The sequence below is a fragment of the Lepidochelys olivacea genome (assembly GCF_965140295.1).
Source record: "Lepidochelys olivacea isolate rLepOli2 genome assembly, chromosome: 10".
In the NCBI taxonomy this organism is placed as follows: domain Eukaryota; kingdom Metazoa; phylum Chordata; order Testudines; family Cheloniidae; genus Lepidochelys; species Lepidochelys olivacea.
Genome location: NC_140420.1, coordinates 52,744,660 through 52,772,565, shown reverse-complemented (window position 1 = coordinate 52,772,565; position 27,906 = coordinate 52,744,660). Strand labels below are relative to the sequence as shown.

Genomic DNA, 27,906 nt, shown 5'->3' with positions numbered 1-27,906 from the left:
GGTTGTACCTCTCTGTGACAGCTCGCTGCAGACTGCCTGCTTGTTCCTTAGACTTTTGCCATCTCTCACAGTACTTCTCTTTCTGTCCTTGCTGTATGTTGACCTAAACCTCTCATCTCGTGACTCCTCTTGGTTTCTCCCTCCCCACATTTGTCACTGCTTTCTCCCACATTGCTCTCTAAACCTCTTCCCTTCCCACTTGGGCTACCCCCTTGAATCTTGATTCTCAGTTTGCTGTCACCACTGACACCTACTTTGACTCCTAATCTTTGCCTAAGGTAGCACCATAAACTTACATGGTACTTGAGTCACAGTATGTTAACTTAGTCTAAAGAGCCAGTTTCATTTAAATCTTGGATTCCACAGCTGTTGAGGATATGCAGAGCATTAGTTGCAGAGCATTATATCAACTATCCTGACATCATCTTGGGAGTCTGAGAATGCAGAGAGATAGAAACCAGGGGAAAGAGCAGGTGGATTGTTTGTGAAACTAACCTTATTCTTTCACAGGAGTTGACTAGATCATTTACTTGGCCAAGGTCTTAGTATTAATGTACAGCCTTCAAGTTTAGTGTAACAGCAATCACTAGCCATTCTTTCTAGAGATCAACTAGGAGGGAGGTGTAGGGGCCTGGGAGCACATCATTCTTGGACTTTCAGGCGTGCAGAGATTGGCAGCCTGAACTTTTAAATAAACAACTTGAAGTTGCTGTAGAGGCCCATATCCTGAAGGGAAAGATGATCCTCAAACCAGTGGTATTCCAGCCAGTGGGGCTAGCCACCTTAACCTCAGCGTTGCCACCAGCCTCAATTTTAAGAGAATTTAGAAAGTATTTTCCCCCTTTCATGCCTCACCACCCGTACTGAACCAAATGCACTATTCTCTTATGGTTATCGTGGCCACCATACAGACAAGCTTGTCAGTACTTGCTACCCACTCAGGTGCACAGGACGGGGAGTTGGGCCTTGCAGAGACTGCTGTCCCCACTAGGCTGAAACATGTATCACATGTTTCAGTCTGAGCTGGGGAAACTACATGGTACTAAGGAACAAAGGCTGGAGCTAGTCTTAAGTTAGACAGCATACACCATCTGCTCCCACTCTGATGAGCAGGAGTTGCATTAGTCACTTTAGGTTCCCCTCTCTGAGGATTTTTGCCACCATGGGGGTAAACATAAAATGAAATTGCTTTAAAAGGTAGGTGGAGAAGTGATGGAGTCATGTTGCCCTAGCCTGGGATGCAAATGCTAATGAACAAGTAGATTGTTGCCTTGGTCATCAGCTTACTCTATACCCTTTCTGGTCTCTTTGGCTTTCAACCTGCTTATGCTAGCTTTTTCCTCCCCCTTGGAAGGAAGGACTAGTCTTTCATAAACAGAATATGGATGCAGTAGGTCTTGAGTCAAAACTTTGATGTCCTAAACTGTTTGGGTGAAAAAAAATGGGTAATGGGCATTGACCTGTCTGTAGTTAAAAACATTATTTGGTTGTATCAAAGAGATTTAAGCTTACTCCTTTCAGAAAGCAATCGGTATTCCTGATTACTGTCCTGTAATGGTGAGTCCTCAGTATTGCACTTAAGAGTGCATTCTTGATATCTAATGGATGGAGCTGGTGTCATTTGGAAAGAACGCTACCTAGCACTCTGGCACTGAAGTTTACCCTTCAGGAGGACCTGCTTGGCTCTGAGATGGAGACCTGATGATATTTCAGAGTGCTTAAATCTATGCTCCTCAGAGAGGAACAAGTTTTATATTAGTTGTATATGCAATTTTGAAACAGCTAGAGGAACTAAGCTACACAAACCTGTAAATCTCCAGGTGCATCTGGAGTTACAATGAGGAACAGATGAACATACAGCTTTTGAGTACTCAAGAACTTGCATTGAGATGTAAATGCATTGAGACCAGGTCATGAATAATTACTGACCACTGGGACAAAGAAACCCAACTGAGATGTGCCACTGGAACCAAAGTTTGATGGTATTCATGCACTTTGCTAAGGCAGATGTTTGCTGAGGTGCTAGCCATGGTCTGATGGTAGCTCACTTTGAAAAGCTCTTTGTAAAAGCTCAGTTCATGCTGAAAGAGGGTGTAAGCTACTAATACATGATGATCTTCATTCTTTTGCGTTCCAGTTAGCTTGCACAAGTGTGTGTGGGATTGGCTTTCCCTGCTCAAAATTTGTAATGTTAAATTAATCAACAAAGCCTCTATTTGTTTCGAATGAATGCCGGCTAAATAAAGTAGGCTGTAATTATTGGGTGCGTGGCATTTATTAGGAGCAAAGGCTTACAAGAAAAATGGAGTGAGGACAAAGCTCCCTATCATTCCAGTGCAAGTGTAACTTGCAAAACCCCTTCCTAGTTAAATAGTGGGCTAGGTGGTGTCCCTGCTCTTGCATAAACCTGTGTTGCATAACATTAATGGGCGTGCTGCAAATGTGACTGTGACAAAGAATTTGAAAGTGACTAACAACTGCATTAGTGAAAATCCTGTGTGCATATTGTCGAAGAACTTGCAGAAGCACTTTCAAAGCTCCTTACGCTTTGGAAAAGCATCTTTTTTGTTTTTTTTTAAACGGAAACATTAAATTTAGTTTATAACAAAACCTGATTTCTGTAAAATGGCTAATATCAGACAGCCTTCTGTAAATTGTAAACCCTTGCTTAGAGTTAAACCTTCAATGGTTGCTGAGTAAAGGCAGTTTCCAGCCTTCTTTTCTAACAGCAGCTTTACAAACTACCAAGAAGGAAAATGTTTTTTCTGGTCTGCTGTTCGTAGCTAAGGAATAAGCACCAGTTTCCCAGAGCTATTAAAATTCCTGTTGTATTAAGATGCAAGCATGAAAGTACAGCTGATTGACTTCACCTTATTATTAATAAAGCACCCACCTTTGATACCACACATGTCTGCTTGCACTGCAGTGCGATTTCTGACTATTGCATAAACCAAGAGCTTCATGTTAAAAATTTCAGACAGATATATAGGGAAATGGCTTATTCTGTGGAAAAGGTGAAACCAAGGAAACTGATTTTTAAAAGTTGAGGGGATGTTGGAGGCAACCAAGCATTAGAATGTCTTACTGTTTTGGAAATGGTGCCATCTCCCATCACTGAACTCCCTGTCTGTGCTATCCTTAACCTGAAATGTGCATGTAAGATTTGTCTGGAATTTTTTAGCAGTTAAATGTTTTTTAACCATGGATGTCCTGCTCATAAACTCGTTGTTGATGAATCTCCTTTACGGGGGTGGTTTGTGCAATTCTTTGCCTAGTGAAAATTTGTTCCTGTTGAGCTTAAGAGTGGTGAGGTTTTCTCACGTATGAGAAAGAGGAGGCACGGGAGAGTTGGCCTTTTTGGAATGCAGTGGGGAAAAAGCAGAAGGACTGTCCAACTTTGAACTCTTTAGTTGGTGGCATGTTTGAGCAATTACTGGAACTGACAGTGATCCATTTTAAGCAATTGGTGTTGCTGCAGGAGCTTCTGCAGGTGGTTATTTCCCCCTAGTAATAGGATATAAAAAGACTAAGTTAACAGTTCTGGGCTTCAGGAGTACCTTTACCCTTAAACTTGAAATTATTTTACCCCCTCCCCCAGCAACTAAAACTGAAGGGAATTCAGCTCTTTGATTCCTAAAAATTTGCTTCAGACTTTTAAAAACAAAAAACAAAAAAACAAAACGGAAGCGACAGAACTTCGAGGGGTGAAATGACAGGTGCATTTGCTTGGTTGGTGCAGATAGGATGAAATGCAAAACATTCCTCTAGTTTTTGTGATAAATGTAAGCTGTTTAAAAGTACTGTTTTGATTAATGCATCCTCATGACGCACTGGTCAGTGTTGACCCCTAAACTAATCCTTAGAATAGAATTAGTTCCTGATGGACAGCAACTTCTTTGATCATACTGACATTGTGATTCACAACTACTTGCTTTTCCTTGATCGCACTCAGTTCCATTGTACAGGAAATGGTTGAGGAGTGTGCAGTATGATTACATTGCCCTGATGCTACTGCTTATTTCAGTCTTTCAGCTGTCCTCAAATGAGGTTTTCTTTGACAGTACTTCAAAACTAAAATCTGTTTATGCATGTGGATTTTGGAGTACTCAAAAATATCTGCTCTTAAACCAGAAGCATTGCTCCCTGAGCAGAACTTCCTAAAGGGGTCCTTGCTGCATGCTGCTAGAGAGCAACAAACGTCCACAAAACATACTCTCAGAAAGCTGCCAAAAACTTCCATTACATGGGTGCTGCTCTGGTTCAGTGGCCACCGCATGTCACATTGAGCCACCCATTTACTGTGACTAAAGACTAAGACCACCTGCAAAAAATCTGGTTTGCTAATAGAGCCCCCGTCCTGCTGCAGATGCATAAATGACTCTCTCTGGCTCATCAGGTTGACTCAAGTCATGTTGTAGACTAACTTTGTATGCTGAGTAACTTCAGAAGTGTTGCTTCCCCAGAGGGATGCTGGACCTTAGCAGAGATCCACCCTGAGTGGGTGGTAACTATTTGGGGAGAGTTAGAGCCGTAATCTGAGGCCCTGACTTAAAAATTCAATCAACAATTTTATGATCTTTTTTTTTTTTGAGGGGGAAAAGGCTGCATCTCAAAAACTCTTTGCTCAGACAATGTTAAATGTGGACTACTAACCCTGTTCTGGATCCCCACGAGTCTCAGCTATTTTTATGATAATGAGAGTAAGTGGTGTAAAGCACTTAGAAACTTTAAAACACTTGGCATGTAGAAAAACCAGCTGTTAAATTGTAAGCCGGTCTCAACTACAGTGGAACGACTCCCTCCCACTACAAGACATGAATCTAAGCCCTGTTAGGGACTTATTCCTTCACCTGCTTATTTCCCTGGTCCTTCTCGCATGAACAGAGAGCAACGATACTCTAAATCCAAAGGTGCAAACGATTCAATGTTTATTGGGGTGAACTTCCAGCAAGCATGATTCCAGTTTCCTTCCTTAGTGTTTCCCTTCTCAGCTCTGACACCACAGAGCCTTACCTGTGTCCCTATTCCCATTCTCCCCCCTTCGCAAAACATGATTCCAATTTCCCCACCTCCATTCCCTGTTCCCATTCTCCCCCTCCCTTACTTCCTGAGTGACTGCAGACTATATAGGTTTCAGAGTAGCAGCCGTGTTAGTCTATATTCACAAACAGAAAAGGAGTACTAGTGGCACCTTAGAGACTGACCAATTTATTTGAGCATAAGCTTTCGTGAGCTATAGCTCACTCTCAGTAAAACTTGAGTTCTGCTTAGCTATACCTTAACCAATCATTTTCCTGAAATTTAACTAACCAATCCTAACATATTGTAACGTGATTATGTAGCCAATTATATCCCACCACCTTAATTAGTTTACACCCAGCAAAATTAATTATAGCGCAGACAGAAACAATGACAGAACCAGACAGAGATTATACAACAAAACAATAGGGAAATGGGGACTACAATGACAGAACAAACACAGAAATGAGGATTTTACATCCCAGCTATTGATAAGTGAGTTCTTTCCAGACAGGATGCTATCCAACTAAGTTTCCTTTTACATTTGCTAGGCACTTCCCTTTCTCTGGAGGCACTATCAGGACAGGATTGTATTCCTAACAGCCCAATAGCACCTTATTTCAATGTGACTAGCATTTGCTTCCCAGCTTATGGCTGCCTCTGCTGTTTAGCCAAAGGCCTTAGCCTAAGAACTGGGCCTCAGACTGTCACAGTGAGAAAAGGCCTTATACAGTCAGACAGTGATTTTGATTCTCTCTTTTGTACCTCTATAACTAGCTAAGTGATAAGAATACACCTAAATTCTTAGAGTATAGGCCTTAACAGACAGGCCTGAATATCTATATCCTAACAAGCCCTGTCAGAGAGACCTGAGGAAGAGCTCTCTGTAGTTAGAAAGCTTGTCTCTCTCACCAAAAGAAGTTGGTCCAATGAAAGATAGTATCTCCCCCACTTTGTCTCTCTCATATCCTGGGACAGACATGGCTACAACAACACTACATAAGCCCTATTAGTCTCTCTTAGGTAATGGACTTGCCAGTTAGCACATTGTTTCTTTATCATAGTAATCATCTTGATTAAACAGTCTTCTAGCCAGGCAGAAATAATTTAGGGATTGAATTGTTGTTGTAAGTAATGTATGCAGAAGACATTCCTGCACAAGGATTCCAGTTTGTTTGGAGAACTGGTGTAGGTATTAACCCTCACAGTGCCTTTTTTGTTGCCATCCGTAGCGAATAACAGTTCCCTTGTGCTTTAATGTTGTGTGCCGAACATTGTGTGCCTTTTAGGGAGTACTAACTGCTCTTTGAATCAGATGATTGCTGCTTGAGCTGAATTTAACACCTGCCAAACAGTGGACGCTTCTGGGGCCAATATTGAGACCCAAGGAAGGCCTTGGCCTTGCTATCCTTTCAGGTAGGAGGAGGGGGAGGAGTTGTGGAGAAATCCATGCAGATGGGTTTTGTGAAATTTGTCTACATGCTAAAAGTTCCCCTCTCAATGGCTAATGTGCTGTGTCAGATGAAGCTCTTCTCTCTTCCAGAAAATGATCTGGGGGCTCATCTACATTTGAAATGCTACAGTGGCACAGGTGGAACTGCTCCACTATAGTGCTTAAGTGTAGACACTCCCTAGGCCAACAGCAGGGATTTTCTGTAGTTCTCTGTACTCCAAGAGGCGGTAGCTAGGTCGATAGAAGAATTCTTTTCACATCCCCTGAGCGAAGTAGTTACGCTGACCTAATTTTCTAGTGTAGACCAGGCCAGGGTCTTCATTTGGTAACACCTGGTTTGAAGAAGTAATGACACTTTCTGGCATATGTATGAACATAATTGTGCTATTAACCTGGTTGTGTCAGTAGAAACTCGGCAGTTGACTCAAAGACAGCAGCACTGACCTCTCTTGTGCATCATCTTACACCTGTCAAGTCCATCAACAAGATTTGCCAGGTCTGCCAGAAAGGCTGGAAGAACAAAGGAAGTAATGAGAACTGGTCTAAAAGTTATGATTTAACCCTCCTCTCTTCCTGTTAGTTTTCTCTTCTAGTCTTTTTCTTTTTTACCCTTATGCAGGTGCTTGTTCTCTGCCTGCTTTGCATTCTCCCTTGGAAGGAAAAAGCTTCCAGTTCTTACACCTACACGCCAGATCAGCCTTCTGTGCTCTGCCCCTTCTCTGTTTCCTTGGTTGCTTACCCCCACTATTTCCAGCAATTATTCCCCATGCCTCCTGAGCTACTTTTATGCTCTGATGACTACAGTACCAAAGAACAGAAACAAGGGCGAGCGGCAGAACAGGGCGGATGGCAAGAGTTCAGGAGAACAAGGGGCAGAACGGTTAGGAAAATGTAGTTGTCATCTAATAGGGATGAGACCTATAGGAGCCGGAAATCTATAAACTTGTACGGTAACGGTTAATAACAGAATAACTAACAATGTTCTATTGAAGTCTACAGAACTAGCCCCTAAAGGCAGCAAGGAACAATGTATCAGTAGCAACAGTATCTTTAAATTTGGGAACAGTGTCTGAAGCTGAGTGTTCAGTGAATTTACACTTTGGACAAAGGCTACCTGCTCTAAAAGTACTTGTTTTAGGGCACTTTATTGATGGAGATTATGAGCCCTGAAACATATGGTGGCTTTGACATGCTGAATAGCTTCCCTGTTCTCTGACCTTAGGTTTGTAGTGTATAACCTGAAGTACTGTCACTGGTAGCTGGCAAAGATGCCAATTGATTGTTTACATTTAGTCTTGGGTGACTCATGTAGATGCACAAGGCTGTGTTGAGTTGTAAAGCTTATCAGAACTTTGGCCTCTGCTTTGGGCTGCGGTGAAAGTGATGGTTTCAGGAAAAACAATGAGGTTTCAATACCAGTTAAATAGTCTGATATCTTTGCATTTAGGCAAGTCAACAGTTGATACCGAGTATATCACTAACTGATAGTGCATATTTTTGCAATTGGCAGCATGCATCACAATTTCAGAATGGCTGATAATTTGTCAATGCAATTGAAGTTCCAGACAATTAGCACTTATTACTGAGGCCAGAAATTGTTTTGAGGTTTGTTACGGGAAATGGAGTTCATTTTTGGGAATGGTTTTCTACCTAATTTAACCTTCAAGTAGCATGTTTTCCTAAGAGCCAGTTAGGTGTTTAATAACTTGATTAGCTGTAATTAGTGTGCAGCATATTTCAATACACCAGGGTATGCAAATAGAGATTAATTTTTGTTCTGTTCAGATTGCTTGGAAAAAGGCAGTGTACTAATTAACTTTTCTCAATTTGGTTTCACTAAGCATTGTTTTCTGCATTTCAGCTTTCCGACCTTGGGTATGAGTTCATGGAATGGTTTGCTTTGACATTATCCTTTTTTTATTTTATACAACAATGTAGCCTTTTAGGGCATCATCAAAAAACAGATAATTAGATATCGATCATTGTAAGGATCCCTCACTAACTACTTCAGCACACCTGGTCCACCTACAGTAGGGGAGGAAAAAAAGCCCATACTCAAATCCTCTCAAGGTAGCTCAAGTAGAACTGTCTGAGTGCCCCTTCTTGGAGTAATTGTTAATGGTCCTCCATCTATTGACTTACTGCTTGTCAAGGGCAGCCCACTGGTGTGCAAACGAGTCATTTAGGGCTGTAAAATGTGACACATCTCTTTTTTCTGAGATGTTGTGCATCCAGCTGAGCTGTGGGGAGCGATGTAAGCATTTTGGTGCAGTTGTACCTTCTGGCTTTTAGAATTGGCTGTGACTGCCTGCCCAGCAGGCGTTTCCTTCCCCTGCTGGATCAGGGAGAAAAATAAGTCAGTGGGCTAGGGCTGCAGCAGAAGGTGAGGAGCCCTGTACTAGTCTGTCTTGCTGCCTGCCCCAGGTCTACCCCGCCACTAATTGCATATAAAATATCACATTGAGCAAGACAAAAATGAGAGATTAGGGCATTTGCATCAGTAGCGCAGCTACACGTCGTCATTTAGAGGTGCAGCCCTTCCCTCTCCTTTCCTGCACCTTAGAACTGAAGGCATAAATATGGAGGCAAGCACAGCTCTGGTGCCTTATGCTCCTGTCCTCCTCTGTGACAAGGAGAGGGAGAGACTAGGGTCATCTAGGGTACATCTACACTGCAGCTGTGAGGGAGCCTTCCAGCCTGGGTAGATAGACTTGCACGAGTGGGATTCGAGCGAGCAAGCCAAACAATATCTATGTGGGTGTTGCGGCACTGGTGGAGGCTCGGGCTAGCAGCCTGAGCCCAGCCCTGGGGGCTGGAGGGGTCTAAGCTCAGGTGCCTAAGCTGAGTCTCTGCTGGGGCAGCAGTGTCCACACTGCTGCTTTTAGTGCGTTAACTCATAAGAACGTAAGAACGGCCATATTGGGTCCGACCAAAGGTCCGTCTACCCCAGTATCCTGTTTTCCGACAGTGGCCAATGCCAGGTGCCCCAGAGGGAATGAACAGAACAGGTAATCGTCAAGTGATCCATCCACTGTCGCCTGTGTTCAGCTTCTGGCAAACAGAGGCTAGGGACACCATCCCTGCCCATCTTGGCTAATAGCCATTGATGGACCTATTCTCCATGAATTTATCTAGTTCTTTCTTGAACCCTGTTATAATCTTGGCCTTCACAACATCCTGTGGCAAGGAGTTCCACAAGTTGCATCAAGCCTCCCTTGTGCAAGTCTGTGTACCTGGGCTGGGAGGCTCACTCCCAGCTGCAGTGTAGACATGCCCTTACGGGCCTGGTCCTGTGGCTTGATAGTGGAGATTTCCAGCAACCGTCCTGCCCCCCAAGGTCCTAAGGAAAAGGTCTTTCACCTCTCGTCTCAACCACATGAAACAGACGGTAGGCTGAGAACTGTAAGGGCCAGACCAGGCATGGAGTAAAAGAGGTAAGGAAGAGTAGCCTTAAGCCATTTCAGCCCAACAGATGTGCCCAGGACATGTGAAGCATTAGTACTTTGTTCAGGGAGAAATTGGAGCATCTCACCTACTTGAGTTGCAGGCATGTCATCTTCCTACTCCCTAATGACTAGGTTAGGACCAGAAGGTTCAGCTCTTCAGATGTTGAATGGGCAGGATGGTGCTGCTAAGTCACATCCACCTATGGAAATTGGAATCCATCTGTCAATATTGTGTGCCCTTTGGGGTAGAGCCCATTGTTATGTTTGTACAGGGCCTTGAACAATGCAGTCCTGGTGCAAGGCAAAGGCTTCTAGGTGCTGTGTTAACACAGATAACTAATAGCATTCTCTTCCCTGTCACATCTTCCAGAGGCTTGTTTGGCATAACTGTCACAATGCCTAGGGAAAGGCATGATTCTGCTGTGTCAGATTGATCACTGGAGGCCTCCAGATGAATGACAATTCAAAAGGAAAAAAGTAGGTGAAAGATGAATAGCTTGTTCGGAAAGACAGTATTTGTTCAAAGGAGTGAATAATTAGTCTGCCAATTTACTGGCCTAGCATTATGACCTCAGTGGGCGTATATACTAGTAAACACTTTTAGGATTCCATTACCTCACTGAATGGCTTACAGCCCTGAAAATGAGCCACTGAAATACTAGTTAAACTGTCTTTGTATGCTCAGGCTGCTGGCTGAGCTTTAGATTCTGGGTCGGATGGAACAGGGATGATCTAGCGCTTCACAAGCAGTACATCCATTCTTAACAACTGAAATGTAAAGATCTTGATGGTTTCCATGGTAGCAGGAATGAATCTGACTTTGAGGTGAAGTAAGGGGAATAAAAGAAAACCAGGAAGAACTGCCTTGATTTGTCATAAGCCTCCCTCTTAAATACTCCAAACCAGAGCCTCCTAGCGTGACCCGGGACCATGTCCAGCCCAGTATATTCCTTGGTCGTCAGCCATTCCATGTCCATGGTTCTGTGCAGCCTATTACGTGGCACAGCCATTGATGCTTTCATGAGAGCTTTCGCCTCCATGACAATCTGGTTGTCTTCTGTAAAGAGTTCTGGAACCCTGCAGGGACCTCCAGCCTGAACTCAAATGTCTAAACAGCCATTTTAGCCCCTCGGCCTGAGCCCTTTGAGCCCAAGTCAGCTGATTCAGGCCAGTTGTGGGTTTTTTTTATCCCTGTGTGCACATACCCATTGTGTTTTCAACTGTCATGAGTCACTGACCAACCTCCTAGACACATTAAGCAAACCTGTTAAGTGATCTGCTTGTTGCCAAAATGGTCTCTGTGCAACAGGAATCCTAGGCTATTGCTCCACTGAATATTGTGGCCAAGTACTTGTCTGCATTGTGCTCAAGGGCAAGTTGAAATGCTGAGCTGGGTGGGTTACACTGAACAAGGCACGCAAGTGAAACACTTCAGGGAATGGCTTGCATGAGGTTGCTAAATTATAGAGCCCTCACTAAGGTATCTTTAATGGTATCTCCAGAACTCAGACTTAATTATGATTAATCTGAGTTCATTGAGTTGTAGAGGCACCAATGGGCAGAGGCTGCTATAACTTGTGTAATGGTTTTATTATCTGACAAGGTGCTGTTAATTTGAAATGTAGCAGACCACCAAAATATTCTCTACTCTTATTAATCTTAACAGATTGTGAAATGTGACTAAAGTCATATTGCTCCTTTTGGACAGGCTCAGTTAAGGATATAACTATTTGTATATAACCATCAGCAATTTGACTCGATGTTTTCAAGCAATAAGTCATCCATGTTCTGTTCATGGGCAATTTTTCTCACTCTAACTATAAAACATTACTTTTCAAAAGCTGCCTAGGGTGATTGATTGCCAGTTTTTGTTTAAAACTACTGGCAGTTGGTCATCCACACCCTAAAGCATCGTTGAAAATCTCAGTCCAACTGTCCTAAATGGGAAAGCTTAAACTGTGCTTGAGATTTAACCATTTACAAAAGTGCTAATTCTTTGATACAAAAGAACAATTGTCCACTTCCAAACCTTCCCCTACCCTCAAATGTGCATTATGGATCCAGTGGTAAACCTCCCAGATCTATGTACACTTTCATACTCAATGCCCATAGTATAATCTTACAGGGGGTACAACTTTCTGTTTTGGAGAACAGTGAGGAAAGCAGCCCAAGAAAGCTGGTGATTTATATGAATGCTGCTAATGGGCACCTGTCTAGCATTAGAGCAGTAAATAGTAGTAACTTCTGCATAGGAAGGTCCACAGATCCTAAACAGTGAATCACTGGTGATTCCCTGCTGCTTGTGAGGTGAATCAGACCTCAGTCCTATACAGCAGTGGGACGCCACGTTCTCGTTGCACGGGCAGGTCAATTACATTTGGCAGAGTGACTCATAAAGTATTGACAAAACAATGTGGTGGTGTTTCTACGAACACAACTTCTAAGGCAACTGTCTCACTTGGGTTGAAATTTAAGTTCAGTTTGGCTAATCAGCTCTTCAGTGCTATAGTGATCTCCCTGTAATGCTAGCTCATGGAAATGACACACCATTTCCAAAGGCTCCCAGGCAGAAAACGATGGTGGACCAATAAGCTTCAGAGTTGGTCTGACTAGGTCTTTGCAGCTTTGGAAGTTCTTGCTGGTGAGCTCATCAGGAAGTGAAAGGCGCCTGTCTGTTTTGAATTTGCATGTCTGAGCTGCAGAGGGGAGGCAGAAAAACCCCTGTTTGTGTCTCTATACTAAGTAGATTCTTTTCTGGTAGAAGTGCCAGTAGGCTGAGCTTCTCAACGTGCATTATAAAACATGAATTTGTCTGCACTGTAGGTCAGATAAACATGAAGTCATGTGATTTATGCTAGTCCTGGTATATAAAAGAAGCTTATTTTCCAGGCTTGAAATAACCCTGTCCTTCATGACATAGAAGATGACAAGTTTTTGTAGGGTTAATGAGTATCTGGTCTCTCTAAAAGTGCAGCAAAAAGTTGCGTGTAACAAGCTTACTTCGCTGCCCTGTTAAGTGCATAGTCCCTCGTTAAATCACACTTAAATTAAAATGTTCACCTGCCTTGAAATTCAAATGTTAGCTAGAAAGACCATCTAAATATAGAACAGATGCAGAAATGCATTTGAGCATGAATTAATTATGTGCATGAATGAATGTGTAGGCAGCTGTGACAAAGTGATGACAAAACTCAGAGAATGTGAGAGTGGGTAGTTTTTGGGTTTTTTTCGTTGGCGTGGGGGAGGAACATAAATAGATGTGTGGAACTGGCATAACAGTATATAACTTCATGTCCACGCTGACAAAGCATCAGGGCAGGAAAATGTGGTAGGTAGACGGTGGAAATATTAAACCTAACATTTGTATTTTTCTCTGCTCTTGTCAGTGGGTTAGCCTAGTTATTGAGGTACTTTGTAAAACATCTAACTTCACAGAAAACTAGATGACAGTGCAGCATGAAAACAATTATATAATGAATCCATCACTCTGGGCATATTTGATCAGCTTAACTTCACAGCCCAAGCTGGTGCTCACACTTAGCAATAATATAACAACCCAAGAGATTTTTCTGAGGTCAGTTGAGACAAGAGCTGTCGAAGGCCAATTTTTCCATCATTGCAGATTGTGGCCGTGACCTTAGACTCAGTGCTGTGAACTCAATTGAATAGGCATGATCTCATAAATCAGCTACCCATGGCATTAAACAATATGCCTGGTCATGCCCACAGTAAGGGTCCTTAATTTGGCCCCAAATGCGCTGCTTTATTTAGTGTTTCCAAAAGGAAACTGGCTGAGGCTTCAGTAGTGTTTGCCCCAGGTGTTGTGGGATTGACAGTATCAGGTAAAGGGTCCAAGACTTCTATTTTGACTATGGGTACTTAATATAAAATACATTGTCATCTGTTTGCCAAGGAAATAGGATAAAAGTGGATGGTGCTGAAAGTGGAGGAGCTGGGGTTTCTTAAATCGTAAAGAAAAGATAAATCTCAGGTTCTGATGGTACTCAAACCAGATGTGCTCCTGCTACATCAGACTAAGGAAAAACTGACTTTAGTACAGTTAATCCCGGTGTCTGACTAAAAGTATGTACTATATAGAAATGAATTTTCAGATTGAAATGGAAGGCAGTTGCTTAAATTGAGTCCCCTCTATATTGGGATTTCCAGTTCATATTGGAGGAGTCAGTGTTGCTTTATCTGTCTGGCACACCTGCAAAAAGAGGATAATTGTAAATAAAACCAGTCTTAAATCAACCTCTGTCAGACATTGGGCAGTGTTAATTGTAACATTTACTTCATAGATGGAGGTTTCTGATGTGCCATAACAGAGGTAATCTGTCTTCGTGGAAGCTGGGCTGTCTCTCTTTCCAATTGTCCAGGAAATACTTTCAGTATTTGTTTGAAGCAAGCTTCTAAAAGTTTTGAGTAGGATCAGCTGCTGTCGTAGTGGACTATAAGCATTTTAGCAGGAGAGGAGCACTTTCTGTACTGATGCTGGCTCATGAGAACAATCCCATGACAAAAGAAGCCATTAACTTTCTAATGGCATCTGCGTGTAATATTCAAGAACAAAGTCTGACTTAACTTAATATTTTGTAAACTTGCTATGTGTAACCTGATTTCTCTCATTGATTAGTTTTATCAAAATGGTGCCTTATCTAATTGACGGTGAGCTGCGAGGAACATTTCTTCACCCTGGTACCCATTTCTCCCAGTGCTACTTGAAAGTTCGAGGCATTGGCCAACTTGTAGTGAACTGTGACAAACTCAACCTTGGCCAAAGCAGTGTCCCATTTAACTTGGTGGGAGTTTCCTTCATTTAAATTAGAGCTGAATTTCACTTTTAGGCCATGGACACTTGAATGGATCACAGGGTGTTATTAAATGACTGTGCACTTGAGCTGGCATTACATGCCAAAAACAACCAAACTAACGTTGCAGATAATTATTAGTGTTCTTGACATTTAACCTATTACATGTTCTAAAAATGTAGTTTTGCTTTTCCCTGCACTCCTAATCTTTTATGTCACTGCCTTGCAATGAAGCCCTGAGCAGAAACAATTCACAGCCATAACATAGCACAAATCCAGAACATCAAATATGTTTCTGTTTAGACAGGAGTATCTGACTAGTCAGATTTCTATGGCAGTGGTCCTTCATGTCAGGCTAGTAATGATACTGGTAACTGAATCCTACAGAGAGTCATCTGTGATTGTGACAATCTGCACCACTCACTAGGCTTTGCTCAAAGATTCATTACATGCCTAATTATACACTTGTACATTTAGAATTCAGTGAATGGGAGGAGTAGACCCTACACTGGTACAATTCTGGTGAAAGCTTCAATTACTCATAAGCTATAAATGAACGTAATTTTGAGTAACATTTTAGAACACTTTAAAATTGTAATTACATATTGGTCTTATCTCAAATATAAACTAGCATTATAAGAGGAAACCCTATGGTGTTTTTTATAATTTAAAAAACTTGGTTTCTGGCCTTAACTAATCTACAGAGTTTACTAAGTCCAGCCACTAAAAATCTACCGAGGCCAGGGCTATAACGTACTTTCCTAACAAGGTTCTAACACAGCTTGATCCCATTCACTCAGGCAAGAGTGAACCTTTTTTTAATAAAGAATAAATATTCTTGAGTAGATGGGGCCCTTGGCTGTTTGACTTTTATCATAAAGTATTGTAGTAGTACGTGGAAGCAATGTAGTCCATTGAAATGAGTTACTAGTGTTGGAAGACTTTAAAACCATACATATTTCTGGTTCGCGCTTGACACTAATGGGATTGATAATCTATTAAAAAGTTTTACTGTTCCAACCATTTTTCAGGCAAGTTCTGTAAGTAGCCTCACTTCTAGTCTGCATTGGCAACGGATTCTAAAATCAGTTCTTGTTCACCTTGATTTAACAAGTAAGTTTTCTCTTAGGAACAGACTTCTGTACTTTCAAGTGATCATGACCATAATTTTAGAAACAGTTACATTCTGCACCGACTATGACTGCTGGAAACCAGTTTCATGTACCAGTCCATGCTGACTTAGATGTTGGACTGCAGAACCACACCACTTGAAATTATAGAAACTACAGATAGAAAGTGCCAACTGGGTTGCCTCTTACCTTCTACTGGTAGAGCATAACAGTGGACTTAATTACACTTCCTAGTGCATTGATGAGCCTCATCTCAAATGTTCTGACCGATGCTACTTCCATTACTTAAATTAGGAGGCTTAGGTTGTGCAATACAACTCACCACAAGTTTTCCCTAATAGTTGGCCTAAAACTTCCTCTTTTAATGCTACTCCACCATTCTAACCAAACTCCTCTCACGTATGTGGGGCCAGAGGGTGTATTTCTTCTCAGGTATGTGATGTATCTTGGGATAATGAAGCTTGACATCACATTGTCCTCCTATGCTGCTAAGTTGCTAAATCCATTAGCACAGCTGAATAATAGTAATAATAATGCCGGGCTCTTACATAGCGCTTTTCATCCATAGATTCCAAAACACTTGACAAAGAGGTTAGTACCATCCCCCTTTAATGTAAGGGGAAACTGAGGCAAAGGGAGGGAAGCCACTTTCCCAAGGTCTGCGAGTAAGGTGTCGGTAGAGCCAGGAATAGAGTTCAGATCTCCTTTTTTTGGTTTTAGTCACTTATTTCCGTACTGACTTTTGGGTGACCGGTTTGTGCTTCGGCAACAGTAGTCTCGTTTGGGCTATTATGGGGCTTTGAAGGAAACTGATTTTTTAATTTTTTTTTAATTGTATTAGTGCCCAATTGTGATTGAGGCCCGCTGTGAGAAGCACTGCTTACAAATACCGAACTCACTGGTAATAATGCCGCATGCTGACCAGATGACTTCTCCAAATTTACTTTCCAGCTAGTTTCTGAAAACCTGGGCATTGCTGTGGTCTGTGAACCCATTGCTGAAAGCTGGGTAACACAAAAAGGTAACAGTTACAAGTTTCCCTGTTCTAGCCGTTGCTTATTGATGGGAAGAAGTAAATTCAGGGTGGCTCCTCTCCCTGTTTGGGCTTTGAGGCATGTGGCCATCTAAGGCTATTTTTTGCATAACCTGGGTGCCTTTTGATTGAATTTTCAGAGTAACAGCCGTGTTAGTCTGTATTCGCAAAAAGAAAAGGAGTACTTGTGGCACCTTAGAGACTAACCAATTTATTTGAACATGAGCTTTCGTGAGCTACAGCTCACTTCATCGGATGCATGCCGTGGAAACTGCAGCAGACTTTATTTATACACAGAGAATATGAAAAAATACCTCCTCCCACCCCACTGTCCTGCTGGTAATAGCTTATCTAAAGTGATCATCAGGTGGGCCATTTCCAGCACAAATCCAGGTTTTCTCACCCTCCACCCCCCCACACAAATTCACTCTCCTGCTGGTGATAGCCCATCCAAAGTGACAATTCTTTACACAATGTGCATGATAATAAAGTTGGGCCATTTCCTGCACAAATCCAGGTTTTCTCACCCTCCACCCCCCCACACAAATTCACTCTCCTGCTGGTGATAGCCCATCCAAAGTGACAATTCTTTACACAATGTGCATGATAATAAAGTTGGGCCATTTCCTGCACAAATCCAGGTTCTCTCACCCCCTCACCCCCCTCCCAAAAACCACACACACAAACTCTCTATCCTGCTGGTAATAGCTCATCCAAAGTGACCATTCTCCCTACAATGTGCATAATTAAGGTGGGCCATTTCCAGCACAAATCCAGGTTTTCTCACATCCCCCCCACCCCCATACACACACAAACTTACTCTCCTGCTGGTAATAGCTCATCCAAACTGACCACTCTCCAAGTTTAAATCCAAGCCCAGATGTTCTGGTTTAACTTGGATTTAAACTTGGAGAGTGGTCAGTTTGGATGAGCTATTACCAGCAGGAGAGTAAGTTTGTGTGTGTATGGGGGTGGGGGGGATGTGAGAAAACCTGGATTTGTGCAGGAAATGGCCCAACTTTATTATCATGCACATTGTGTAAAGAATTGTCACTTTGGATGGGCTATCACCAGCAGGAGAGTGAATTTGTGTGGGGGGGTGGAGGGTGAGAAAACCTGGATTTGTGCTGGAAATGGCCCACCTGATGATCACTTTAGATAAGCTATTACCAGCAGGACAGTGGGGTGGGAGGAGGTATTTTTTCATATTCTCTGTGTATAAATAAAGTCTGCTGCAGTTTCCACGGCATGCATCCGATGAAGTGAGCTGTAGCTCACGAAAGCTCATGTTCAAATAAATTGGTTAGTCTCTAAGGTGCCACAAGTACTCCTTTTCTTTTTGATTGAATTTGTTACCCAGCAATTGTCTTGACACTAAGTTCCCTAGCCAAGGTTTTCCAAATGTGTCTAGTGATGGAAGGCCTCAATTTTTGGACGCCCAGCATGAGATGCTTTAAAGAGATCTGACTCATCAACATGTTGATCGCCTGCACTCAGAAAATCGGGTTCTGTAAAATGTCAAATATCCAAAGACTGAATGGTCACTAGTCACGTTAGGGAAATTTTGGTTTCCTATGTGAAAGGTCTCCATTGTGGAAGGCATCATGTAGTTTCAAGAGTTCAGTTCTGGAAATCTTCATTCCAGCTTGTTAGTGACAGATGCTCGCAGTAGCTTTTGACTCTATCCAAGCACTTGGGCTGGCTGAAAAAATATTTGACTAAGCCTGCTTCACTGGCTTCACTTAAATAGCAAGTCAGGTGCATAAGTGCAAGCAACAACTTATACTAGACATAATTTCAATGTTTGGCTTGTATAGATCCTATTAAATCCTGAAATCATCATACACCATCCATCGGGTGGTGAAACAAATTTTATAGTGGGGGTGCTGAGAGCCATTGAATCAAACTATAAACCCTGTATATAATGGAACCCACTTCAAGCCAGGGGGTGCGGCAGCACCCCCCCCCCACCTCTTGTTCCAGCATCTAGCCATCTGTTGTTCACTTGGGTGACATTTCACCTGTGAAACATCTGTTTTAGGGCAACACCCTCCTTTAGTTCAGTGTTACACTTCTTATTACAAAATGTATTTTCTGTCTCCTGCGTTGTGCTGGTTATTTCTGTAATGTCAGCACTCACCTCATAAAGCATTTCGTAGTTATGTTGTTTCTTCTTTGAGTGGTGTCTCTATGAGTGTTCCACTGTAGGTGTGCTTGCGTCTCTGTGCTGCTGATTGGAGAATTTCAGTAGCAGTGTCTGTTAGGCCTGCACATGCGTTCTCTCCCCGTGCTGTGTCACAAGGCAAGTCAGTGAACATGGGCTAACAGCACTGCCCCACCGCCCCCCGCTGTTCCTTCTCAACCGCCCCGGCTAGAGACGGAGCTATTAGTAGTCTGTTAATGACTATTACCTTACTTTTGTAACGTAGAGCTTAGTTTTTAGTAGTAGTTATTGTAGTGTCTCTTATCTTCTCCCCCCCAAAAAAAAGAAAAAAAAAAGATTTTATTTGTTTTTTGTTCCCTCCCTTTCTTGTTGGGGGCAATAGGAGAAATAGCGGTTCTGTGGGCACATTTCTCCCCCCGCCCCCTGGATATTCTTTTGGGACAAGGTTATGTTCAGACGACATCCAAAATTGATTCCGAAGATAATCACCACATTTCATATGAACTAATTGATTCATTGTTTTTTCTATCCCAAGCCACAGGGAGGTTCTATTACACTTTCTAGATGTAAGGAGAGCTGGAGCCTTCTATCTGGGCAGGATGAACACCTTCAGGAAGGCCCCAGGCTTTTCCATTGCAGAAAGATCCAAGGGCTCAGCAATGTCAGCCCGAAGATTTTTCTAAGGGTGTCTTGAATTGTATCAGACATTGTTACCAAGTTCACTATATGACTTCTCCAGATACTATTAGTACATACTCCACAAGGTTGATCTCCTCATCCGTTGCCGCCTTCAAGAAGGCTACTATCTCAGATCTGTAGAGTGATGACATGGGTGTCAGTCCACACCTTTGCAGAGCATAATGTGATCACTGGGGACTCCGCCTCCGATGCCACCTTTGCCTGCCCAGTGCTGTCATCTGTAACTGATCCGACTCCAAAGCCCTAGCCCTCCAATAGGGGTACTGCTCGGGAGTCACCTACGTTGGCGCACCTATAGGGACACTACTCAAAGAAGTTAGTTACCTTGTGCAATAACAATGGTTCTTAGAGATGTGTCCCTCTATGGGTCCACAACCCATCCTCCTCCCCTCTACTTTGGAGTTCTTGTCAATGACTCTATGGTAGAGAAGGAACTGAGTGGGGTTGGCACACTGATTGGCACACAATCAGTGCACACTGATTGGCCTAGTGGTGCATCATGAGGAGGGACAGCGCATGTGTGGGCCTAATGGGTTTATGAGGCATGTTAATGTTGCCTTTTTACACATGGCACAGAATTTCAGTCACTTGCCCAAGTTCACGAACTAAGTGGCAGATGGCTTGTACCTTGATCTTAGTGGGGACAACTCTTGGCAGCACAACAGCAGATGTGACAACTGTTTAGCCCAAATCCATAGGGCAACCAACGTCTGGCTGTTGCTCTGCAGCTACTATAGGACTGATATTACAACTTGTGACTACTGAGCAAAAAAAAGTGCTGTCATTTGCAACTTAGCTAGAGTAATCTGCTCATTGGATTTCCGGACACGGTTACTTTTGTGAGACCATTTAAAAACAATGATTTTAGTGTCTTGGAATGGAAAAGAGAATGGGCCATTGTTAGTGTTTTCATAAAATATGTGTTACACAAGTTGGGTCTCTTCTGTTGGCATATCATAGATTGCTAGTGATAAAATGAATGGCATTGCTTGTAAGGAAAGACTACTTCTTCTAGCAATGAGAAATTGAGGTGGTATGGCAGGAAGGAAAGATATAGAGAACAAACTGAATATTTGTATTACGCTGAATCCAGTTGCATCCAAGAATCCAGACTGTCTTAATCATGAATGCTGGAAAGGGTACAGAACATCTCTTTGATAACGAGCAAGCGAACATCTGATATTGTAGGAATTGATGGAAACTTGAGCTCAAGCTGATCCTTTTATGGCAGGTCACTGTGTATTGCCTTGGTTTATAATTGCAAACATTTGTTCAGTGTCTTGATAAATCATGTTTCAGGATTGATGATGGGTTACTTTTACTTGGCCGTCTGGCTCAAGCTTTCAGTCTCTTTCATGGTCTTAAATATAAAAGGATAGTACAAGGGAGCAACTTAGAGGGGAGGAAGGAGCAGCATCCGCCCTGAGTTGTGGGGCTCTTTGGTTACCCCTTCCCTCCTTGAGAATGGTGTCTGCTAAGGCAGAGAGCTTTACCTGCTTCCTACAGAAACCATGAAAGGCTGCTCTTTCCCAGGAGAGGGCAATCAGAGAGAGTTCCCTCAGGCAGTGCTGAAATTTACAAGAGAGCTAGTGCTTCTTGTGTCGTCATGGGATGACTCTAACTCTGGCCAAACTTTCAAGACTCACAATAAAACTGCAAGTTGACAACACTGTAATTCCCTCCACCTGGTCTGAATGTGATACCTAAACTTATACAGGCTTAAAACCGAAGGTTAAACTATTAACGCTGTTCCTTGTTCTAAAAGCAATGGAAAACAAATGAACATAACAAACGTAAATCACTGTCTTAGTTTTGTGAACTGCTCTGATGTTGGATTAGCTTTGCAATACTAGGCCAAGTTATTTTACTGTGTCAGAGGGCAAGCATTCATGATGTGAATGATTGCACATCTAATCAAACAGCAGCCTTACTACACAGATGAGCTACAGTGCTAAAAATGAACAATAATGGTGGCTGCTATAGTTTCACAACAAATAAATGACTTCATGTCATATATATAATTTTTTTTTTTGGTGAAATTTTGTAAAACAGACTCAAAACAGAATATTGTACAAGTGTGTTCATTGTAGCTATTGGGAGGAAAATCAATCAGCAGTGAGCAGAAGAAGAAACACTATATATACCCCTGCAGACCATATCAGAAATTGGAATACTAGGCTGGTTTTGCTGCTTCAGTCAGGCATTCCAAGTTAGTTTGTTTATTTTTGGGAATCTTGCTTTGAAGACTGGCTGCTGTGTACATCAATTCTTTGTGTGGTTTTACTACCCTGTATCCTCGCTATGCTGTGCTTTGTAAAGACTTCCTGTTAATCAGCATGGTTCTTTATGGTTTCTTCTCTCCTCCCGCTTCCTACTCTGCAGTTTAAGCTCATATTTGTCCCCGCACCAAGGCCCTCATTTAACAGCATGAGATGTCCCCTCTGTGCTTCCTTCAGTAACTGTAATTCCTTCTACACAGCAAGCAATCCTAAGTTGTCTTAAAGTTGCGATGACTCCTAGATATATCACACAACACATTTCAGGTTCCAGAAGTAAAACGTGCTAGAGCTGGACTTTAACAGTTTGAGACCATGAAGTTTAATGTTATAGGGCTAACAGAAATGTGATGGAATAGTAGTTATGACTGGAATACAGGTATTGAGGGTATGGGCTGGATAGGAAAGCCAGAAGTAAAGATAAAGGTGATGGAATAGCATTCATAGAATCAAAGACTTTAAGGTCAGAAGGGACCATTATGATCATCTAGTCTGACCTCCTGCACAACGCAGGCCACAGAATCTCACTCACCCACTCCTGTAACAAACCTCTAACCTATGTCTGAGCTATTGAAGTCCTCAAATTGTGGTTTAAATACTTCGAGGTGCAGAGGCTCCTCCATTGTATATTACTGATGAGGTAGAATGTAAGGAAATTAGAAGTGATGGAATGGATAAAACAGAATCTGTTTGGGTCAAAATCACTTTGGGGAAGAAAGATAACAGAGGTTCCACTGGAATAGTGCTTGAAGTCTGATACAGACTCCCAGGATCTAAGTTGGATATGGATAGACATCTCGTTAATATTTTTAATGAAATAAATACTTCTGGGAATTTTGTGATTATGGGAGACTTCAATTTCCCAGATATAGTTTGGAGGACAAGTGGTAGGGCCCAAATATTCTTGGATGTGATATCTGTCAGATTTCTTCACCAAATAGTCACCGAACAAGAGGTGATGCTATTTCAGCTAAGTGTTGATAAGTAACGAGGACTTCATAGAACAACTGGTTGTAGAGGGCAACCTTGGATTGAATGATTATGAGCTAATTCAGTTTAAACTAAATGGAAGGATAAACAAAAATAGGTCAGCAACTAGGATCCTTGATTTCAAGAGTGATCAGGTAAGGTGAGCTATAATCAAGTGGGCCATTTCCAGCAGTTGACAAGAACGTGTGAGGAACATTGGGTGGGGGGGGGGGGAATAAACATGGGGAAATAGTTTTACTTTGTGTAATGACACATCCACTCCCAGTCTTTATTCAAGCCTAAGTGAATTGTATCCAGTTTGCAAATTAATTCCAATTCAGCAGTCTCTCCTTAGAGTCTGTTTTTGAAGTTTTTTTGTTGAAGAATCGCCACTTTTAGGTCTGTAATCGAGTGACCAAAGAGATTAAAGTGTTCTCCGACTGGTTTCTGAATGTTATAATTCTTGACATCTGATTTGTGTCCATTTATTCTTTTACGTAGAGACTGTCCAGTTTGGCCAATGTACATGGCAGGGGGCATTGCTGGCACATAATGGCATATATCACATTGGTAGATGTGCAGGTGAACGAGCCTCTGATAGTGTGGCTGATGTGATTAGGCTCTACGATGGTGTCCCCTGAATAGATATGTGGACACAGTTGGCAATGGGCTTTGTTGCAAGGATAGGTTCCTGGGTTAGTGGTTCTGTTGTGTGTTGTGTGGTTGCTGGTGAGTATTTGCTTCAGGTTGGGGGGCTTAATTTGCAAACTGGATACAGTTAACTTAGGCTTGAATAAAGACGGGGAGTGGATGGGTCATTACACAAAGTAAAACTATTTCCCCATGTTTATTCTGCCCCCCTCCCCTCCTCAAATATTCTTGTCAGCTGCTGGAAATGGCCCACCTTGATTATCATTACAAAAGGTTCCCCGCCCCCCCACTTTCCTGCTGGTAATAGCTCACCTTACCTGATCTCTCTTGTTACAGTGTGTATGGTAACACCCATTGTTTCATGTTCTCTGTGTATGTAAATCTCCCCACTGTATTTTCCACTGAATGCATCTGATGAAATGAGTGAGCTCACGAAAGCTTATGCTCAAATAAATTGGTTAGTCTCTAAGGTGCCACAAGTACTCCTTTTCTTTTTGCGGATACAGACTAACACAGTTGCTACTCTGAAACCAGTTACTAAACTGTGTGTCTTTAAATGGAATCCTTACTGTGTTTTTATTTCACCAGTGCTCTGCTGTGGGATAACATCCAGATCTTGTTTGCCCCTGGACTGCATTGCTGGTCTGTTCCACTCCATTAAATGCCCAGATCAGTTTGAAGGAATCCGTAAGTACAATGGTATATCTCTTGAAGTGTATGCATAATTATCTTCAAAGGCGAATGTGTAGGTCTTAAAGGCTAAAGAAGGAGCTAGTTAGATGTGGTGATGTGCTTCTAGTGAGTGGGTATGAGAGCAAATGATATAACACAAGCCATAGGTGACAGAATGAGTTACTTACACTGCTTAGTGCTTACACAACAGTGGTGTACTTGAGCTTTAAGAATGCTGATAGCATAAATTATATTAACTCTTCAAATTGCATTTTATTATATCTTCATGGCTTAAAGAAATAAGTTAACAGAAAACTCTACCACTTAACATTTAAAATCTGGATATTTCTCATACTGTAATCTCCTTTTGCTAAATGATCTTGACTTGAAAAAGAACTTGACTTCCTAACCCATTAAAATTTGTAGTAGAAGGGGAATATAGCATGATAATAGATAAGTTAATTTTAGAATTACTAGTATGATACAACTGAGTCTGATAATCCAGAGTTCGTTACTGGGTATCTCCATCACTGACTGGAAGTGTTCCTTAATAAATGTATATGTTATGGTATTGGTGTTTTTAATACAGAAAATGTCCAGGCTTCGGAGCTACATACGTGTAGTCAGGTGGCTTTGCTGTCAACAAATACAAAACAAAATGTGATCTGTAAATGCCAGATGGTTTGAAATTCTTAAGTGCTTTAAATTTCTGACAGCTAATTGACTCTGCAGTGTTCCAAATTGCTTGAATGATTGTGTCTTTTCTAGGTTAGCATAGTATGTTTGTCCCTAACTTGATTCCTGGAAACTCCGTGTGTAAACCAACTGCAGCATTCATTAGTACATCAGAACATTACAACATTCTGAAGTTATGATTTTAAGTAGAATCTATTCTGCGTCTGAAAACGATTGCTACGCAGATTGTGTAAACATGCCTAGTTGCGGACTGTGGGTGGCTAACTCCAAAGTCTATGGGTTTTATAAACTGAGTCAGTCATGGCTTTATAGTCACCACAAGCCATGATTGGGGCAGATAAACTGTTGGTTTTGGTTACACTAGATATGACACTTGGATAATAGTGTCCTGGACTATCTTAGCTCTGCTCATTCCACTACTAACTGTTCATCAGTTCCATTGACAGCTATTGCTTCCCCATGCTGTCAGTTACTCCCCACTATTTCCTCTTTGTGGGTATCTTTAAATTGTTTCCCTTACCCATCTCCAGTCCACTTTCTTTCATGGAGATGGTTGAATTGGTGGACCTCAGTTTTAAAGCATGGCGGATGAAATAGTCCTGTTGCTCTAATAGCCTATCTACTCTGCAGTATACTGATTGAAAAACAGGCTGAATTTTTCTCTTTTGTCCATTGTGTTGAGAAATTGGTATGGTACCAGTAGCTTGTAAAAAGATCCCATATCATCGTTCTTTTAACTGAATCCCTTTCCGACTAGTCTGTCTCCCAGTTGGGTGTTTTTTGTTTTGTTTTGTTTTTTGCCTTGATAGCAATTTTTGTAACAGGCTGAGCTGCACCTTTGTTACCCGAAGTAACTTATAATACAGGCATTTGCTGAACAATTGCTCAGGGATGCACTTGGGCTTCATTCTGCAATCTGTGTTGTGTTGCTGTAGAATAGTTGGAAAGAGTAGGCATGCTACATGGGAATGAATACTCCTTGGAGAAGTGGCAGCAGGTACAGAAAAAAGGAGTGGTATGAAACCGATGTTTCAAACAAATACTTAAATTAAAAAAAAAAAAAAAAAAGACTGTAGGACTGTCTCCAAAGAGCAGTCAATCAAATGGCAGTTGTGGTGTATGTGATACTTAGGATTTACCTGCTTGGGATATTCACAGGGAAATTAGTGCAGAATAGCTAGGTTGTGAATTTAAAGTGGAATAGCTATTTTTGCACAAGCTCTCTGTATGGACACTCTTACTCTGCAGATTAAGACAATATTATGTCAAAGACATGATGTCCAAACTGTGGCTCAAGTGATTGGGAGCTGAGATGTCGGGTTGTATTATTGGCACTTCCAAAGTGTCATGTCGCCTTGGGAAAGTTATCAATGTTTCTGTGCCAGTTTGCCTTACTTGAAACTGGGATTACTTTCCTACTTCATTGGATTTGGATTTTTTTTTAAGCTTTAATGTGAGCTGCACAGATACAGACATTTCTGGCATTAAATGCATTAAGTGATTTTTTTTTTTTTTTTTGGCCTGGTTTGTTTGAGACTATCTATGGAGATAAGAATTATCAGGTAGCCATAAAATCAGCATGGTTTCAGTTACTAACTCTTCTGCAGCACCTATTGCTGTGGCTTTCCTGCAGGGTGGATTTGATTTAAACCATGATTTAAATCACTAGTCAGGAAGACTCGATTTAATCATGGTTTTCTTGTTGGTTTTCAATCATGGTTTTCTTGTTGGTTGTTACAACCTTAATACATGTTCTTCACCACTCAGAGATAGATGTAGGTTTCATTTTTAGAAGGTACACACTATACATTTTTAAACAGTGATTTATTTTGACAACTTTTCAGATTAGTTTTACAGCTATATCAGAAAATGAATGATTGTTTGGTTATTTCATTTACCAAAGGTAATTGAAGCAGATATTTATGAAGTCATTGGGAGGTGAACTATCTCCAATTCAACAGGTTAATCATTAATATTTGGAGGATTTTGTTGCCATGCTGTATTAGGAGGAGAACATGACCAGACAGACATTTAAATTGTTTTATTTAACTAAAACAACAATGTTAAGTATTCTGGATTTTTTTTCTTCAACAACAAACATAATATTTTAACAAAACAAGCATATGCCCCTCGCTTCTCACATTTATCTCCAGACTTCTTCTCCTTGTCCAGATAGATTCTGCCCCCAATGATCTTCTATTCATTGAACTTTTTGAAACTTTGCGCTTTTAGAAAGAGGTAAGGGATTGACTCTGTGTACACAGATTTGCAGAGGGACAAATAGGTTTGTGGTCTGTTATTTTTCACCTCTACATATTGTTTATGTATTTAAAAACATTTTTGCTGTTAACAAGCATGTTACCTCTGGAGACACAAATCCACAGTTTGAGAACTGCAAAACTAAGCATCTCTGATAGTGCTCAGTCTAGAAGATACCGAGTCTCATTGGGTAGATAGAAAGATTAACCTGAATAAACTATACAGAAGCCTGTGGAACCCCGTAAGATTGGGTCCCTAATCCATGAACTATTGGAACTCATTTACAAAACTTTTTTTAGAAAACATTACATGGATATAGTGTCTCATACTATAGAATTAGAATTTATAATCCCTATTCCATGATGAGATATCTTTGAGCTATAATGTATCTTAATTAAAATGATCTTTGGATAAGTTGTTTTTTCCTCAAAAAGCATTTTATCCTGCCCCCCCAAAAATCCTATTTAAATTAAAAAATCAGATTTAAAAAAAAAAATTTAAAAAATCATTGATTTTTATCCACCCTGCTTTCCTGCATCACTTCAGAATTTGGTGCTTGAAGACTGGTGATTTGAAACATGAACACCCAAAAACTCACCTGGGTAAAAAATTTCCTTAAGACTACTTT

The 27,906-nt window shown here is 41.5% G+C and overlaps 1 protein-coding gene across 2 annotated transcripts in view; it reads left to right on the top strand.

The window, feature by feature from the left end:
* TLN2 (talin 2) overlaps positions 1-27,906 on the top strand; it is a 349,917-nt gene that overhangs the window by 35,036 nt on the left and 286,975 nt on the right. For both annotated transcript variants that reach the window (XM_084641187.1, XM_084641186.1), the window contains exon 2: positions 24,240-24,338. The gene's annotated coding sequence lies outside the window, so the exon portion shown is untranslated. The remainder of the gene's footprint in view (positions 1-24,239; positions 24,339-27,906) is intronic.